Source organism: Pongo pygmaeus, chromosome X, assembly GCF_028885625.2.
Source record: "Pongo pygmaeus isolate AG05252 chromosome X, NHGRI_mPonPyg2-v2.0_pri, whole genome shotgun sequence".
NCBI classification, from domain to species: domain Eukaryota; kingdom Metazoa; phylum Chordata; class Mammalia; order Primates; family Hominidae; genus Pongo; species Pongo pygmaeus.
Window position 1 is genome coordinate 144,618,087 of NC_072396.2, and position 6,341 is coordinate 144,624,427.

Sequence of the window (6,341 nt, forward strand, 5' to 3'; positions counted from 1 at the left end):
GGGTATGCACTCTTTCCAGGAAACACAGCAAGGGTCCTATTTAACTACAAGTCAGAGGTGATTCCAGGGCACTTTGGATTCCTTGCACCCCAGGATCAAGCAGGTAAGAAGAGCCACTATACTGGCAAGGGTAGTTGATCCTGGCGTTCAGGAGAAGGTATGGCGGGTTTTGTTTTGTTTTGTTTCGTTTTTTGGTGTTTTTTTAGACAGAATCTCACTCTGTTGCCCAGGCTGGAGTGCAGTGGTGCAATCTCGGCTCACTGTAAGCTCTGCCTCCCGGGTTCATGCCATTCTCCTGCCTCTGCCTCCCGAGTAGCTGGGACTACAGGCGCCCGCCACCACACCCTGCTAATTTTTTGTATTTTTAGTAGAGACGGGGTTTCACCGCATTAGCCAGGATGGTCTCGATCTCCTGACCTCGTGATCCGACTGCCTCGGCCTCCCAAAGCACTGGGATTACAGGCGTGAGCCACAGCGCCCGGCTGGTATGGTGGTTTTTACACAATGGTGGCAGGGAGGAATTGTGTGGCGATCCTAGGTGATCCTCTTGGGTACCTCCTGGTATTCTCTTGCCCCATTCTAACTGAATAGGGAAGTACAGTAATTCCAGACTAAGTAGGTCTCAGACCACTCAAGAATAAAGATTTGGACCACATCACCAGGAAGTCAACAAGACCTGCGGAGGAGATAGCTGAGGGAGGGGTGGATTTAGAATGGATAGTAGAGGAGGGAGAGGGTGACTCTCTCAGACCAACTACAACGAGTGGGGTTGTAGTTCATCCCACTAACTACCTTCTTACCTTTCTCTCAGAAAGAAATGTTCATGGGACAATGCAGGAGCTTCTCCACGAAACTGTGTAGAGTAAATCTGTGTGGCCAAAGATGTGGATGGACAGTGGCAGCAATGAGAATGCACCTCACAGACCTCTTACTACAGGGACCATAATTGGCTAAGGGCCTCAGCTATTGCATTCTGAAATCTATGCGAGACTGTTGTGCCACACCACCCACTGGTGACTCCCAGCAAGGGCTGGGAACTCCCTTAGACTAGATGGCAATCCAGGACACTTCCACCCAAACTTTTCTCCTTGCTTCCCTCATCCAGAGTCAGAATTGTATTGCAGTCTGAGGGTGCTTTCAGACTCTCCAAGCTTCCTCCTTATTTCCTTTCACACAGGTATTTCTTTTAATAACATTCTTGTACATTTAATCCTTTATTGACATTTGCTTTTCAGAGGATCTGGACCAACACAGGGGCAAAAGTGGAGACAATTGGCAAATCTTAGAAAATGGTCTGTGGGGGTACTTTTACGATGATTGCAACTCTTAAGTTTGAAATTACATCAAAAATAAAAGTTGAAAACAACTGACTTCATGTGTTTGAAAGCACTATTACAAAAAATGTCAATCAAATATAAACTCTTAGAAAGTGGAAGTGTCCTGGATTGTCATCCGGTCTAAGGAGTTCCCTGCCTTCAGGAAGTCTGTGAGTCCGTCTCTCTCCTGCAACTGCTTTACTATGAGGTGGTAGTCTGGTCAGATGCTATATTGTATGGGCTACTAGGCCTATGGACAGGAATTCCATAAGCTCACAGATAATGGTGCTGGCTGAGGCTCTATAAGCAGAAAAGGCAAACTTATGCCTGGATAAATATCTATCCCTGAGCCGGCTGGGCATGGTGGCTCAAGCCTGGAATCCTAGCACTTTGGGGGGCCGAGGCAGGTGGGTCACAAGGTCAGGAGTTCAAGACCAGCCAGGCCAACATGGTGAAACCCCATCTCTACTTAAAAAAAAAAAAAAAAAAAAAAAAAAAAAGCCAGGTGTGGTGACTTGAGCCTGTAGTCACAGCTACTCGGGAGGCTGAGGCAGGAGAATTGCTTGAACCTGAGTCAGAGGTTGCAGTGAGCCAAGATCATGCCACTGCACTCCACCTGGGCAACAGAGCAAGACTCTGTCTTGAGGGGGAAAAAAAAAAAAAAGGCCGGGCATGGTGGCTCACACTGGTAATCCCAGCACTTTGGGAGGCCGAGGTGGGAGGGTCACCTGAGGTCTGGAGTTTGAGACCAGCCTGACCAACATGATGAAACCCCATCTCTACTAAAAATACAAAAAATCTGCTGGACATGGTGGCAGACACCTGTATTCCCAGCTACTCGAGAGACTGAGGCAGGAGAATTGCTTGAACCTGGGAGGCGGAGGTTGCAGTGAGCCGAGATTGCACCACTGCACTCCAGCTTGGGCGACAGAGCAAGACTCCATCTCTAAAATATATATATCCCTGTAAAGATGAACTGCAGGTCTTTCCAGAATGGGAGGGCCCAATCTAGTCAATTGGCCACCAAGTGGCCAGAAAGTTTCTTTAAAGAATACTGCTGTACTGGAGGCTTAGTCTTTTTTTTTTTTTAGACGGAGTTTCGCTCTTGTTGCCTAGGCTGAAGTGTAATGGCGTGATCTCAGCTCACTGCAACCACCGCCTCCCGGGTTCAAGCAATTCCTCTGCCTCAGCCTCCCAAGTAGCTGAGATTACAAGTGCGCACCACCACACCTGGCTAATTTTGTATTTTTAGTAGAGACAGGGTTTCACCGTGTTGGCCAGGCTGGTCTCTAACTCCAGACCTCAGGTGATCCTCCCACCTCGGCCTCCCAAAGTGCTGGGATTACAAGTGTGAGCCACTATGCCCGGCCTCTTCTAGATTTATTAGTTTGTATTTTACTCTAAGGAAGAACTGTTCCTTCTACTCCAATAATTAACTCAATAACTAATTAATTAATATCAGTATGGATTCATGGATTCTTACTATATTTAATGCATTATTATGCATTGCTATCATTATTTATTTCAATGCACATATTATTATTTATTTATTTACCTATTTTTATTTTACTTTAAGTTCTGGGATACATATGTTGAATGTGCAGGTTTGTTACGTAGGTATACATGTGCCATGGTGGTTTGCCGCACCTATCAACCTGTCATCTAGGTTTTAAGCTCCACATGCATTAGATATTTGTGCTAATGCTCTCCCTCCCCTTTCCCCCAGCCCCCCAACAGGCCCCAGTGTGTAATGTTCCCCTTCCTGTGTCCATGTGTTCTCATTGTTCAGATCTCACTTATGAGTGAGAACATGCAGTATTTGGTTTTCTGTTCCTGTGTTAGTTTGCTGAGGGTGATGGTTTCCAGCTTCATCCATGTCCTCTGCAAAGGACATGAACTCATTCCCTTTCGTAGCTGCATAGTATTCCATGGTGTATATGTGCCACATTTTCTTTACTAGTCTATCATTGATGGGCATTTGGATTGATTCCAAGTCTTTGCTATTGTAAATTGTGCTGCAATTAACATCCATGTGCATGTGCTTTTATAGTAGAATGATTTATACTCCTTTGGGTATATACCCAGTAATGGGATTGCTGGGTTAAATGGTATTTCTGGTTCTAGGTCCTTGAGGAATCTCCACACTGTCTTCCACAATGGTTGAACTAATTTACACTCCTACCAACAGCATAATAGTGTTCCTATTTCTCCTCCCCTTGCTAGCATCTGTTGTTTCCAGACTTTTTAATGATTGCCATTCTAACTGGTGTGAGATGTATCTCATTGTGATTTTGATTTGCATTTCTCTAATGACCAGTGATGATGAGTTTTTTTTCATATGTTTATTGGGCACATAAATCTCTTTTTGAGAAGTATCTGTTCATATCCTTCACCCACTTTTTGATTTTTTTTCTTGTAAATTTGTTTAAGTTCCTTGTAGATTCTGGATATTAGACCTTTGTCAATGAATAGATTGCAAAAATTTTCTCCCATTTTGTAGGTTGCCTGTTCACCCTGATGACATTTTTTTTTTTTTCCTGAGCAGAGGCTCTTCAGTTTAACTAGATCCCATTTGTCAATTTTGGCTTTTGTTGCAATTGCTTTTGCTGTTTTAGTCATGAGGTCTTTGTCCATGCCTATATCCTGAATGGTATTGCCTAGGTTTTCTTCTAGGGTTTTTATAGTTTTAGGTTTTACGTTTAAGTCTTTAATCCATCTTGAGTTAATTTTTGTATAAGGTGTAAGGAAGGGATCCAGTTTCTGTTTTCTGCGTATGGCTAGCCAGTTTTCCCAGCACCATTTATTAAATAGAGAGTCCTTTCCCCATTGCTTGTTTTTGTCAGGTTTGTTAAAGATCAGATGGTTGTAGATGTGTGGTGTTATTTCTGAGGCCTCTGTTCTGTGCCATTGGTTTATATATGTGTTTTGGTACCAGTATGGTGCTATTACTATGCGGATTACTGTAGCCTTGTAGTATAGTTTGAAGTCAGGTAGCATGATACCTCCAGCTTTGTTCTTTTTGCTTAGGATTGTCTTGGCTATATGGGCTCTATTTTGGTTGCATATGAAATTTAAAGTAGTTTTCTTCTAGTTCTGTGAAGAAAGTCAGTGGCAGCTTGATGAGAATAGCATCGAATCTATAAATTACTTTTGGCAGTATGACCATTTTCACGATATTGATTTTTTTACCCATGAGCATGGAATGTTTTTCTATTTGTTTGTGTCCTCTCTTATTTCCTCAAGCAGTGGTTTGTAGTTCTCCTTGAAGAGATCCTTCACATCCCTTGTAAGTTGTATTCCTAGGTATTTTATTTTCTTTGTAGCAATTGTGAATCAGAGTTAACTCATGATTTGGCTCTCTGTCTATTATTGGTGTATAGGAATTCTTGTGATTTTTGCACAAGAATTTTGTATCTTGAGACTTTGCTGAAGTTGTTTACCAGCTTAAGGAATTTTTGGGCTGAGACGATTGGGTTTTCTAAATATACAATCATTTCATCTGCAAATAGAGACAATTTGACTTTCTCTCTTACTATTTGAATGCCCTTTATTTCTTTCTCTTGCCTAAGTGCCCTGGCCAGAACTTCCAATACTATGTTGAATAGGAGTAGTGAGAGAGGGCATCCTTGTCTTGTGTCGGTTTTCAAAGGGAATGCTTCCAGCTTTTGCCCATTCAGTATGATATTGGCTGTGGGTTTGTCATAAATAGCTCTTATTATTTTGAGATACGTTCCATCAGTACCTAGTTTTTTGAGAGTTTTTAGCATGAAGGTGTGTTGGATTTTATCAAAGGCCTTTTTCTGCATCTATTGAGATAATCATGTGGTTTCTGCCATTGGTTCTGTTTATGTCATGGATTCCGTTTATGTGATGGATTACGTTTATTGATTTGCATATGTTGAACCAGCCTCACATCCCAGGTATGAAGCTGACTTGATCATGGTGGATAAGCTTTTTGATGTGCTGCTGGATTTGGTTTGCCAGTATTTTATCGAGGATTTTTGCATCGATGTTGAGAATCTGACTGAGGGGCATAAGGCAGAAAAAGAGACTGAGGCAAGTTTTAGGGCAGGAGTGGAAGGCAAGAATTGATGTTGCTGCAGACCCATATGGATTCACTGCTGAAATAAACAAGCAGAAGATGGCCGACTAGGAACAGCTCTGGTCTGCAACTTCCAACGAGACCAATGCAAAAGGCAGGTGATTCCTTCATTTCCAACTGAGGTACGCTGTTCATCTCATTGGGACTGGTTAGGCAGTGGGTGCAACCCAGGGAGGGCAAGCAGAAGCAGGGTGGGGCATTGCCTGACCTGGGAAGTGCAAGGGGCAGGGGAGCCTCCCTTTCCTAGCCAAGGAAAGCTGTGAGGGATTTTGCTATCTCACCCACATACTACGCTTTTCTCATGGTTTTTGCAATCTGCAGACCAGGAGATTCCCTTGTGTGCCTACACCAACAGGGCTCTGGGTTTCAAGAACAAAACTGGGCAGCTGTTTGGGCAGACACCGAACTAGCTGCGAGAGTTTTTCTTTTTCGTACCCCAGTGGCGCCTGGAACCCCAGTGAGATAGAACCGTCTACTCCCTTGGAAAGGGGGCTGAAGCCAGGGAGTGAAGTGCTCTTGCTCAGTGGGTCCCACTCCCACAGAGCCCAGCAAGCTAAGAACCACTGGCTTGAAATTCTCACTGCGAGCACAGCAGTCTGAAGTAGACCTGGGATGATTGAGCTTGGTCGGGGGAGGGGTGTCCGCCATTACTGAGGCTTGAGTAGGTGGTTTTCCCCTCACAGTGCTAAGGACTGGGCAGAACTCAACACAGCACTGCAAAGTGGCTGTGGCCAGACTGCCTCTCTAGATTCCTCTTCACTGGGCAGGGCATCTCTGAAAGAAAGGCAGCAGCCCCAGTCAGGGGCTTATAGATAAAACTCCCATTTCCCTGGGACAGAGCACCTGAGGGAAGGGGCAACTGTGGATGCAGCTTCAGCAGACTTAAATGTTCCTGCCTGCCAGCTCTGAAGAGAGCAGCTGAT